Genomic DNA, 13,919 nt, shown 5'->3' with positions numbered 1-13,919 from the left:
CCATCACTTGGGGAGAACTCAGCTCAGTGGGAAAGTAACACAGCAGAGATGGACAGGTAAGGCGGGTTCTGAAGGAAACCCAATCTGTCTCTGAAATGTTCAATTTCCCAAACTAACAAATTTCTTTCTTCCTTCCTCTTCCTTTTTCTCCTTCTTCTGTGATTTACTGATTTAATACTATATATCAGAGCCTTATATATGGCACACACTCAAAAACAATATTATAAAAGCCTAGAAGATTGGAGACGCAGGAAAGCATCACTTGCAAGCTTGTAGAAGACAGATAAAACAGGGCAGGGGTGATTCCAGGGTCAGTCTAGGAACAGAATCCAGCAGCTGCCTGCCTTTTAAGCCCCCACTCCAAATGACCTAAAAGAATATGAGTGATAAAGATCTGTTACAAGGTAAAATAGTCATGTGAGAAAATAGCTTTTATGATGTAAGCTGAACTGAAAGCTGATCCAATATAGACATGTTACAGAGAAAAATTATTCTAATTTTTTGGATAATTTGTAATAGTGGTGGTGGATGGAAAAGTCAAGGTTTTGCAATCAGACAGACCTAGTTTGAGTCTAAATTTTGCCACTTATTAGCTGAATGACCTTGATTAAGTTCTTTAAATTCTCTGAATCTTAATTTTCACATCTGTAAAAATAAGAATAACTACCTTTCAGAATTATTCTGAAAATTAAGTGGGAATGTGTGTAATACTTGCCATAATTGCAATAATTGTAGCTTTCATCCTCAGAGTGGAGGAGGAGTAGAGAAGATCAAGCTGTACCCCCCAACCTAGCTGAAGAAGATGAATCAGGCTTGTTGCCATTAAGTCCAAAGCAGCAGGAACCCTTCCAGGGCCTCTGCCTCAGAACATCTTCCTCATATGCAAATTTGGACTCATTCCAGGTATCTGCCAATTGGAATGAGAATGACTGGCTCAAATCCCCATTAAATTCAACACTATCCACCATATTTATCAAAATATGGAAAACAAAAATAACACTCTCTTAAGGCAAGGGTTCTAAAATTAGGTCTAGGTGATTGTAACTGAAAACAGACAATCCATAATGCAACCTATCAACCCGTTAAGACCAACTCTTTTTGTAATCTTTCCCTCTGATGACCCTCTATGAAATTCAGAAAACTTAATCTCCCACATTTTCAACTGCTTATTTTTTACTGCCAACTCCCAACAATTTGGCAAGTAGATGAGAGCAGTAATCACTGGAGAAAATGTAGGAGAAAAAAAATGAGCCAAATCAACTGATTTTGTTTCGATAGTCTATTTAATCCGCACAATGAATCAGCCCATGTGTTCCTACTAAATGTAATTAAGTGTATTTTGTAATTTTTGCTTTGAAAAAACAGGTCTTGTGTATAATAAAACACCTTGTGTCCTTAATGAACAGTGGTAGAAATAGTTGCTAAGGTGATAGTTTGGGATTAGCATCTTATTTTCACAATAATGAATGTTTTGACTTTGACTATGAATAGATTTCCTTATCAGTACAATCAAAATTCAATTTGAATAAAGTTTTGGTAGTGGCTTTTAAGGAGACAAAGTACATCAGTAATATAGAATGTTTCCTTAAGGATACACAGTTACTGCTATGTTTCCATTTCTTCTAGTCAAAAATCAATGTCACACTAGGCCATAATGAATGGCTGCTTGCCAGCTGCACTTAACTGACTGAAACTCATCATTCATTTAAAATCTATTCTTCTAGCAAGAGTAATTTAATAACTTGACTTAAGTTTGTGATATGATTCAGACATATAATCTAAACATGGCATGGAAAGTAAGGGAAAAAGGCTGTCTTGATTACAGATGTTTACAACATAGCCAATTTTTAAAGGAAGGACAGAAACTACAGTCATTTGTTAGATACAGATTCACACCTGTTGTCTGTCATGTTTCAAACCCCTAGGTGTGAGATTTAGTCAAGGCAAATGAAAATGAAGAAGGACCAGCTGCAAAACATGATTTTGTTCTCATACGGTAATTAAAAGGAAAAACTGCACAACGTGTTGTATCTATGACAATCCCATTTTTTCATGTCAAGGACAGTTCCATTTTCTTTTAACAGATTTGTGTTGCTGTCAAGTCTGTTATAAAGGCTAGTACTCACAAGTCTAAGCTATGGATCTAATTTATAGTATTGGTAGTCTCTCCAATTAGCTTTGCTAAATTTCTTTCTGAAGCATGCTAGTGGCGTGTCAGAAAAAGTAAACATCATCATTCCCATTCCAATCCCCAATCCTAAGTCTCTGCCACAATGAACTGTTTATCAATGGCACATTAGACATCAGACCTACTCAGACCTTATACCTTATGAACACTAAATGTTTTTAAAAGGTAAACCACAGAGCACCTAAAACACATGCGGTACAATAGTAACAGCATATCAGCACAGGTCAACCCTACAGTGTTATGTACACATTCTTGCTCTAAACACCTTAAGGTAACGATACCTTATGTTTTTATGTTTGAATTAGACAAACATTTAATTCACATTTGCATCTTATTTTCTAAAACTATTAATTTAATATGCTTTTGAATATTATGAGTAAGAGTGTATTCATCTAAAACATGTTAATATACTGCAAGTCACGATAGGTGTGCCTCATTTGAGGAAAATAGCAATTCTAATTTATAAACAGATCTTTCCAAAAAAGAAAAAGGTCGCTTTAAACACATCCACCACTGTTTTCAATCATGTATCAAATTGAAAATATGATCTGCTTTGTCAAAACTTTATCTCTATACGAGACAGTGAGTAGAAAGGAAAGGTGAAATACATAAGCTTTGGAGCTAGATAGAGATGTAAATTCTTGCTCTACAACTTACTAGCTGTGTGATTTGAGGATAAATCACTTAACAGTTCTAAATGTTAATTTTTTCACCTGTAAAAAAGAAGATAATATTTACTTCAAGTTAAATAACACACTTAAAGTGTCTAGCAAGAAAAAAACGATGTATAAGAAAATTAATGCCAACTTAGCCTATTTACATGAAATGACTGTTACTGACAGTATAACTGACCACAGTAGCACTTATGAATCAAGGAAGCAAAGTGCTACTTATGGCATTTATAGTTAAGGACCAAGGTCTAAGCAAATGTATGCTCAGTTTTCACTTTTATCTTTATATGTAAGTACAAAGTACATGCCATATGCACACACATACATACATACACACATATATCTTTTCCACCAAGGAGGGAACTACCAGATTTTCTATGTCTCCAGATGATTTATGCACCAAATAACTTGAAGCACTTTAATGGACACTTTAATAAATACACTTTAATGGACAAAAAAAAATTTTTTTTTTACAGTCAATGGAAGGAGGTGCTTACAGGTATTGCTTAGGTATTTGAAGCCTGTAGCAAAAAACATATTGCTAAATTTCAAAATGTCCTAAAATTGTATGTGGAAAATATGATTCACCTAACCCAACCATGATAAATGCCCTTAACCAATCTATAAAACAGGTTTTCTTTCTACATCATGAAGAAGTATTCACTGAAAGGGTTGTGCATTGTAGAACTATTTTGGTGTTTTTTTTGTTCGTTTGTTTGTTTTTTAAGTGGAGGCTAAAATGAAAAAAGTAATTCAGAAAATAGAATATTTATTTCCCTTACCATAAACTTTTGCCGAATACACTTTAGGGAATTAGAGACAGAAAAAGAGAGCAGGATGAGGACAGGTGTATGTTGCTCAGCTTTCACTCAGATCATCAATAAATCAATCCCTTTGAGATTTTGATTTTAACATACAGCTGAAGTATATCAGCTAGGAAAGAATCCAATCTCTTTCAAGATTATTTATAACAAAGCACTCCTAACTGAAGTCCAATTTGTTTGTGGAATTGCAGTCATTCTGATTCAACTAAACAATAAATGAAGCTGCCTTTCATAGCTCCAACTCTCGAGCATAAAAGAAAACAAAAGGGAACTGCAGGACAACAATACTTCACAACCCAGGGGCCCAGATGATTTTCATTTCCAAGCAGTTACTGAAGTGGAGAAAAAAATCTAACAGGCCACAGAGAACAATTCATTCACCTGAACTGCCCGTGTACTTTGTGCATCAGCTGTATTTCACCTAGCGAGCCATTCATGTTATGCAAATGAGCTGGCTGGGGCTTTTTTCATTTTGTTTTTTAACCATTTCTCTTAGTTCTGAAGGCCTCGTGCATCACCAAATTTCCAGACATGTCAGATGACCACTCTAACTGCTCCTCCAACTCAACCAAAGCCAAAAGCACAGCTAGACCACGACTACTGATTGAAGGAGAGCAAATTTGGGAGGCTAGGAACAGGAACATGCTAGAATTTTTCCAAAAAGCAAAGAGAAGTAAACGTATAAATATTCCTCAACGAATTAAGTTTGGGTTCTGACATATTATTATCTTCCATAATTATTCAATTATTTAGAAACAACCTATCATCCTGTCTTCCATAACCACTTCCTCTTTTGTTATATTTAGTAAGCTGCAATTTACTAGGGAAGAAAAGAGGACTGTATGATATTTTTTTGTCCTATAACAAATCTTTTTGTGCACTTTTCTTCTGACTCAAGTGTCTAAAGGTGAAAAATACTGTTACTGAAAAACCTGCCTTATTCTTTTTATGCCAAGTAAACAGCAGTTCACTTCAGAAGAAACAGCATTTTTTAAACTTGATGTTGCCTTGTTCACTTGCCATTCAATCATTCCAGAAATATTTACTATCCTGAATATGAAATATATATTTATTAATATGTTGAATTATGAAATACTTATTATGCTGAAAGTGTTCACCATCACTAGTAATTCTCCATCTAAATCTCTTATAGAATTAAAAGCTGCAATATAACTGAAGCAAACTGTCAGGAACAAACACTGCACTAGCAAATTCTCAAGTTGTTAAGGTTGATATTCTCGCATGGAGAGTAGTCATTTCAACAACAGATCTTAAAGTCCTTCAAGTATTGGGCTATAATCCTGTATGACAGGGAGCTTACATCCATTACAGAAGTAAAATTTTCAACTTTAGAGAAGTAAAAGACTTAACTCTGTACATATGCTTCTTGTTACTAAAAATTTACAAACTGCTTCTAAAGATAAAAGCTATCCATTTGGGGGAACAGTACTATTTCTATTGAACTTCCATCTTACATCTAAAAACATAATTCCACTCTGTCACTGCTTTCTTCATGTGTTTTATTCCCTAATACAAGATCTGCTCTGAAGGCCCACCTAGTATACTCTCTTCTAACAAAACACCTCATATCTGTGAAAGCTATGACAAGAACAGAAAAAAGAAACAGAATTTGCTTTAAGAAGAGAACATATCTCAGAATCTTAACAATAATCACTTTTTTAAAAAATTTATTTTTTAATTTTATTTTTGGCTGCGTTGAGTCTTCGTTGTTGCGCGTGGGCTTTCTCTAGTTGCAGCGAGCAGGGCTACTCTTTGTTGTGGTGTGTGGGCTTCTCATTGTGGCGGCTTCTCTCGTTGCAGAGCATGGGCTCTAGGCGCGCAAGCTTCAGTAGTTGTGGCACGCAGGCTCAATAGTTGTGGCTTGCGGGCTCTAGGGCACCTACTCAGTAGTAATGTGGTGCATGGGCTTAGTTGCTCCACGGCATGTGGGGTCTCCCTGGACCAGGGCTCGAACTCATGTCCCCTGCATTGGCAGGCGGACTCTTAACCACTGTGCCACCAGGGAAGCCCTCATTGCTTCTTAAAGTAGGTTATTCAAGAGTATGAAGAATGATCTTCCTCTCTATCCCAAACTCACATGCAGGATTCTTTCCCTCAGGAATGGATTCAAATGAAGCAATGGTTTATTCATCTGGTGGCAGGGATGATCATATACCACGTAAAAGGTAAGCATCATCAACCAACAAGAGAAAGTCAAAGAGTGTGCGTGTGTGTGTGCGTGCACATGCGCACACCCGCATTTATGAATGGGTATGGGGCTATTAGAAATATGCCAATGAGAAAAATTCTGAATTGAGCAGTATCAACTCAGACTTGGCAAACAGATTACAGAGATACAAAAGTATTATGGCAGATGAGCAAGCACCCTAAATGTTGTCACAAGGGTATTTTAAATAGCCGTCACAAGATTTGAGAAGATAAAGGTTAGTGGACATTGCCATTGGAAAAGGGAAAAAGGACAGGGAATAACTTGAGATGGAGGGCAGGAGAGGAAACAAGTACCAGCCTCTAAAGAATAATACGTGGCTCCAACATTGCATTAGGCTTGAGCCAACACTAAACTGGGCATTTTGAACATGTAAATTAAAATTATATTTTTGAGAACCCGTGAAGAGTCTATTTAAAATTAGTAATATTGGCACAATATGCAGATAATTATGCAGAGATATCTTTTGATATTGTTTCAGATTCATGAACTTGTTTTTTTCAAGTCCCAATCGTTAGAAAATGGTGTTTTCTATTATTATTCTAAAACCTTAGAGCTTCGCTGGAAATATATTTAAAGAGTTACTAGTTTCTAAGATCGACAATGTCATTATTTACAAGAACAAAGATTTAGTTTGAGTCTATATAAAATGTTTTCTAAAGTTAAAATGATATGATGAGCATTAAAAAATTTCACAAATTTTACTAATGTTGCCTAGGCTGCTTCTAATTTCTACAAATGTTTCCAACTTTATTGTAAGTGGAACATATGGTAAGAAAAAGAATATGGAAGATAAAAGACATTGTAATCCAATAAAATTCTGTGATAAAAGGTCTCGCCTAGAGTATTTACAGGAAGCAAGAAGAGGAGGGGTAGGGGAGAAGGTGGGGGGATGCAGTGGGACATGGTTGGGGGAGGTCTATCATTCCTCCACTAAAATGAAACACTTCCCCAAATGTAAACTACCTAAAGGTCAATGCCAAGAGGGAACTATGACTCATAAATGACACGAGAAAAACTTAAGAATCATTTACTAAATGAATATTCACCTGCAGTGAGTGGGTATAGAGTGCAACAAAGATGGCGCCTGTCAGTTCTCAATGCGCCCTCAGCCAGGCATGGTGGGCAAGCTCAGAAGAGGGAGTGTGAGGAAGGCTGCTCAGGGAGGAGGAGGACAATGTGAAGCCAGATGAACGAGGATGGGCGAGTGCTCCAGACATCAGAACACGCAAGGCTCAGAGGTAAGAAGCTAGATGTGATTCTGCTTGGCTATGGGGACTGCCAGAAAATAAAGCCCTTTACAGAAAGGCAAAGCCAAGGTCATGAAAAGCAACGTCAATGATATATGGAAGGAACCCCTCCAAGAGCTTTTGTCAGGGGAATCTAAAGATTGTGTTTCAGCAAATCATACAAACTAATTGCGTTCAAAGTTAGTTACCAAAAAATCACAAAATATGTATCAACTTGTATTAAGGCTCTCAAAACCTGCTACAAACAACTTTATCTAAAGTCAGACAAATATTTAGGCCAAAGCTCATGAAGTCAAATGCTTTCAAAAGCCAGGTAAGTGGGGCTTCCCTGGTGGCGCAGTGGTTGAGCGTCTACCTGCCGATGCAGAGGACACGGGTTCGTGCCCCGGTCCGGGAAGATCCCACGTGCCGCGGAGCGGCTGGGCCCGTGAGCCATGGCCGCTGAGCCTGCGCGTCCGGCGCCTGTGCTCCACAACGGGAGAGGCCACAACAGTGAGAGGCCCGCGTAACACCAAAGAACAACAAAAAGCCAGGCAAGTAATATAAGCAAGTGAACAGGCCCAGTGGCACCCTCAGTGAACTCAGGAGGACTTCTGATAACTCAGCCCCCAAAACCACTGCCAGGCAGAGTTTTAGATGCAGAATACCCTGATACAACATTTAAAGAAAACCAGAAATCAAGACTCTTAGGTGAAATACATTAATTTTTAAACAACAGCAACTAAATCAATGTTTCTCAAAACGCTAAAATACCACACATATATACAGAAATTATGTAACTCCACAGATAGCAAGATCACTTAGAACAAATTCATTAAGACACAGAGTACAGGTATCAAGTTATCTCAGATTTGAGCTAAACATTTTTTCCCCAAATACCTTCATTGGAAGAGATTTCTGAGTGATAAAAATTTTGCTTTGGTGGCTATTAATGGTAGAGAAAAGTAAGTTAACCGATTCTCATTTGGGCAGAAATCTGTTTGCCTTTGTTTGGTTTGAATTTTCTCATCTCAAAGTAAAGTGGATGGTCCTAAGCATTCTGGAATGATCCTAAAAGCCTTTGAATATATTCATATCTGCAAAGAGGAAAGCTTACAAATATAGACCATAGCCATTATGGAACATTTTTAAATTCACCTATCAATCTCTGATCTGGTAATCAGAAATGAACAAAAGGATGCTATTTCATGGATGACACCCTGAAATAGGACATTTCACTGCCCAGTACTGTACTCACAGTACTACTTCAATCATCATGGTGGACTGTCAGTATACCTAATACTAGTTTATTGGATAACTGATGAGCCCAATGTGTTAACATTTTATAGACCAAAAAAAAAAAAGAAAAGAAAAATCAAGCTACATAAAAATGCTTATCTAGTCTGTATACTTTGTTTCTGGAAAATAATCTTCAGCTCTTATCAATGCTAATTTACATAGTAAACTTACATGCAACTCTCAAATGAAATTCAAGTAATATGATATAAAAAATTTTAATTATCCACAATCCCATACCCAGATATAACCACTTCCTATTTTTAATCTATATTCCAAACTAATACATCAAGTAATTCTAGACTAATTCTAGTTATGTAAGCAATTCCACCTGCACTCCAACAACCCCTACTATTAGAATCACTAACATCAGTACATTTTCTTGCATTTCCTCACATTTTTATTTTTAAAAACTCCAAAAATAATAACTGGATAGATTTATTTTGTAATATATGTCTACTAATGGGAACAATGGGATTCTTCACTGGGAATTAATATTTTGCCTAACTGGGATTCAAAGTTTGTTTTACTTATAATCATAGTTGACTGCAAATGTAGCAATCAAGTACCTCAGTATTTACCTAAAGTAATAAAAACGTATGTCCACACAAAAGCCTGCATGCAGATGTGTACAAGAGCTTTATGCATAATTGCCAAAACTTGGAAGCAACTAAGATATCCTTCAGTAGGTGAATGAATAAACATACTGTGGTACATCCAAACAATGGAATATTATTCAGCACCAAAAGACATGAAGAAAACTCAAAGCTTATTACCAATACATTTTTAAAGCATTTCTTCCCATAGTGATCAACATGGGTGCCAATACTGAGAGACTAATTTCTCTTCCAAAAGTACCGCAGATATCATAATTAAAGAAAATAATTCAACCACAAATTGAATACCATATTTTCCATGAGGCTAGAATGTGTTCTCAGACATATCACAAGTGCAATATTGACAGATACAATTTTAAACACGGTGTTTGAAAATTTCAGAGTATAAAATTCATGGAACAGAGGAATGGTGGAAAGGAAGGTGTAGATCATTCATTTTACAAAAAAATTCTCCACTTAAAATGATTCATAGCTTACCATGCTCTAGTAAGTCTCTGTTTTATTCCCGTCCTACCACTAATCTCTTCATGACATTTTTTTTCCTTAGATTCCATATATATGTGTTAGCACACGGTATTTGTCTTTCTCCTTCTGACTTACTTCACTCTGTATGACAGACTCCAGGTCTATCCACCTCATTACAAATAACTCAGTTTCATTTCTTTTTATGACTGAGTAATATTCCATTGTATATATGTGCCACATCTTCTTTATCCATTCATCTGTTGATGGACACTTAGGTTGCTTCCATGTCCTGGCTATCGTAAATAGAGCTGCAGTGAACATTTTGGTACATGACTCTTTTTGAATTATGGTTTTCTCAGGGTATATGCCCAGTAGTGGGATTGCTGGGTCGTATGGTAATTCTATTTGTAGTTTTTTAAGGAACCTCCATACTGTTCTCCATAGTGGCTGTATCAATTTACATTCCCACCAGCAGTGCAAGAGGGTTCCCTTTTCTCCACACCCTCTCCAGCATTTATTGTTTCTAGAGTTTTTGATGATGGCCAATCTGACCGGTAAGCTGTGACGAAGTGAGAGAGTGGCAGGGACATATATACACTACCAAATGTAAATTAGATAGCTAGTGGGAAGCTGACGCATAGCACAGGGAGATCACCTCTGTGCTTTGTGACCACCTAGAGGGGTGGGATAGGGAGGGTAGTAGTGAGGGTGATGCAAGAGGGAAGAGATATGGGAACATATGTATATGTATAACTGATTCACTTTGTTGTAAAGGAAAAACTAACACACTATTGTAAAACAGTTATACTCCAATAAAGATGTTTTAAAAAATAAAAAATAAATTTAAAAAAAGAAAAAAAATGATTCATTATAAGATATCTTTATAGAGCACCTTCTAATAATAATAATAACAATAAATAATAACATTATTTATTTATTTTTGGTTACATTGGGTCTTCATTGCTGCACGTGGGCTTTCTCTAGTTGCGGATAGAGGGGGCTACTCTTCATTGCAGTGCACAGGCTTCTCATTGCAGTGGCTTCTCTTGATGCGGAACACAGGTTCTAGGCGCACGGGCTTCAGTAGTTGTGGCATACAGGCTCAGTAGTTGTGGTGCATGGGCTTAGTTGCTCCATGGGATCTTCCTGGACCAGGGAGTAAACCCGTGACCCCTGCATTGGCAGGCGGATTCTTAACCACTGGGCCAACAGGGAAGTCCAATAATATTATAGTGTATAATTAACAAAAAATTTCACATGTATGTCAAGTTTACCCTAATAAAACCCTAGGGGTTACGAATTATGAATACAAGCTTACAAGTGAAGAAAATATCAGCCTCAAGAAAGGTAAGCACTACGTCCAGGATATAAAAAATAAAGGAGCCACGGATAGATGAGCCAGGATTTGAAATGAAGTCTACCAATTCCAAAGCTCATGCTCTGGTTAACACGAGTATTTCTAGAACAATCAGAGTACAGACAGCATCTGTAGTAATCATTGCCCAAACCAAAAGTTTTAACTAAACATTAAAATTCTTTTCAAGAAAAGGTTATCTATCTATATGCTGTTTCTAACCAGAAAATAACTCCCACATACTAGCTTTATCTGCTTTCTATTATTCAAAGCCACTATTACCAAGGAATGTTTCTGGAAACAATAAATGCTTTTGACATTTTTCTTGTATTCTTTAGAGATATTCAATAGCTCTAACAGTCTAAAGCCTCGTCACTGAAAAGAATAAACCATGAAAAATTTTCTCTCTGAAAGGAAACTAAAGCATACAGAGATTAAAGAACACTGCATGTTGTTTCTTTGGAAAAGTGAGATTGTTTTTACTTAAAACAAAAGAGTTAGTTGCTTGATTTAGATAATATTCTAGCAAGCTCATAAAAAAATAGCTTCTGCTCTTCCTGTTTTAAAGTATTATGCTAATTAAGTTTTTGAATACAAAAACATTTATTTACCAAAGTTACAGAATAACAAAATGGCATTTGTCAAACTTCATTTTGCCTTTAATCCAAACATCTTCAACTGATGCACAAATGAACTATAGTAATTTTTGAATTTGTAAAATAATGTTTGAATCTAATCAATATTTTCTAAAAGTACCATAGTTTCATAATTGTGCAGAATTCAGATGTAGAAATATGATAACATTCCTAACACTAAAGTGGTTACAAGTGTGATGTTAGGGACACATTTCGGTTCATTGTATAAGATGCTACATGTTATTTCTTCTTCTAATTCAGTTTGGAAGCCAACTCCAAGTGAATAAGATATATCAAGGAAACCTCCCATTGAAGGAGGATTAAGACAAAATGCACTTCACTTTTACAAATAAGCGGTTGCCCAATCCAAAAATGGACAGAAGAACTAAATAGACATTTCTCCAAAGAAGATATACAGATTGCTAACAAACACATGAAAGAATGCTCAACCTCATTAATCATTAGAGAAATGCAAATCAAAACTACAATGAGATATCATCTCACACCGGTCAGATTGGCCATCATCAAAAACTCTAGAAACAATAAATGCTGGAGAGGGTGTGGAGAAAAGGGAACCCTTTTGCACTGCTGGTGGGAATGTAAATTGATACAGCCGCTATGGAGAACAGTATGGAGGTTCCTTAAAAAACTACAAATAGAACTACCATATGACCCAGCAATCCCACTACTGGGCATATACCCTGAGAAAACCATAATTCAGAAAGACTCATGTACTAAAATGTTCATTGCAGCTCTATTTACAATAGCCAGGACATGGAAGCAACCTAAGTGTCCATCAACAGATGAATGGATAAAGAAGATGTGGCACATATATACAATGGAATATTACTCAGCCATAAAAAGAAATGAAACTGAGTTATTTATAATGAGGTGGATGGACCTGGAGTCTGTCATACAGAGTGAAGTAAGTCAGAAGGAGAAAAACAAATACCGTATGCTAACACATATATATGGACTCTAAGGGAAAAAAATGTCATGAAGAGGTTAGTGGTAGGACGGGAATAAGACACAGACTTACTCGAGCATGGACTTGAGGATATGGGGAGGGGGAGGGGTGGGATGTGACGAAGTGGGGGAGTGGCAGGGACATATATACACTATCAAATGTAAATTAGATAGCTGGTGGGAAGCTGCTGCATAGCACAGGGAGATCACCTCTGTGCTGTGTGACCGCCTGGGGGGGTGGGATAGGGAGGGTGGGAGAGAGGGTGATGCAAGAGGGAGGAGATGTGGGAGCATGTGTGTATGTATAACTGATTTAGTTTGTTGTAGAGGGAAAACTAACACACTATTGTAAAACAATTATACTCCAATAAAGATGTTAAAAAAAAAAAAAAAATAAAATAAGCGGTTGCATTTTTAAAAGATACTTGCAGCTTCTCATTATCACACAGATGTTCACTTTATGTCCATTGTTCACAGAGGACCAGGCTGCCTTGAGTGAAAAGTTTTTTAATTTGAGTAAAAGTGTAAAGTGTTTTTCCATATCACAGGAAACTCATAAAACAGAGTGCCCCTCAAGTGGTGCAAAATGGGCCTTCAATAATTCAACTCTCTGCCCTGAATTGCCCAAATTATCATACACTGAATTCACACCCTCTGAGAAGGAAGTTTTCAAAATACCTTAATTGTGATGCCTCTAAAAGACGGAAAACACAAGGGCAAGAAGCAGTTTCAGGTACTTAACTAAAAAAGATCTGGGTAGATCATCAACTCCAGAGACCTTTCTAAATATGACACGAGTCCATCATTTTATCTTAATCATCTTAAACTACCTATAATTTATAAAAGTAGACTAGACTCATACAATTATATTTCAGACAAATACCAAAACAAGTTTTTCCTTCGAGGGATTTATTAGATTATGATCTTAATATAATCCAACTAGAAAGAAACACAAATTATTCTCAGATTCTCTAATGAAAAAAAACCAAGACTTAATTTGGCTGGCAGTGTTTCATGTGGAACTTATAATATTTCCCCCGAAATATGCCATATCTCTTTCTAAAACAGAGTAATATAAAATAGTCCATATTATATATGAATAAGGGTGGTTGTTCAGTTACCTTGTTTTAACTGAAAATTAATCCGAAGCCTGTCATTCTGTAGGACAGATTGATTCAGGTCACCCGTTACAAAATTAAACATTTTCTGTTTTCACTGCATCTCATTAAACATGCTACTGCAAGTATAAATAACTCAGTGCTTTCATTTGCACAGTCACCCATTTTGCTATTGTTTACAGCAACCTAATTTGGTACACAATAATTCAGGCAGCATTGGTTTCATATTACACTGAAGTATTAATTTTTAATATAACTGCATTCTTTTGACCAACAAAAGCTAGTTCAGTGGGGATTTTACTCATGTGATTCTTCAATTATTATACAAG

General features: G+C 36.4%; 1 protein-coding gene across 2 annotated transcripts in view; it reads right to left on the bottom strand.

The window, feature by feature from the left end:
• IMMP2L (inner mitochondrial membrane peptidase subunit 2) overlaps positions 1 to 13,919 on the bottom strand; it is a 915,024-nt gene that overhangs the window by 593,987 nt on the left and 307,118 nt on the right. The gene's annotated exons all lie outside the window — the stretch shown is intronic.

This window comes from Kogia breviceps, chromosome 9 (genome assembly GCF_026419965.1).
Source record: "Kogia breviceps isolate mKogBre1 chromosome 9, mKogBre1 haplotype 1, whole genome shotgun sequence".
NCBI classification, from domain to species: Eukaryota; Metazoa; Chordata; class Mammalia; order Artiodactyla; family Physeteridae; genus Kogia; species Kogia breviceps.
Note: the sequence above shows the minus strand (reverse complement) of the source record. Positions and strands in the feature narration are given on the sequence as shown.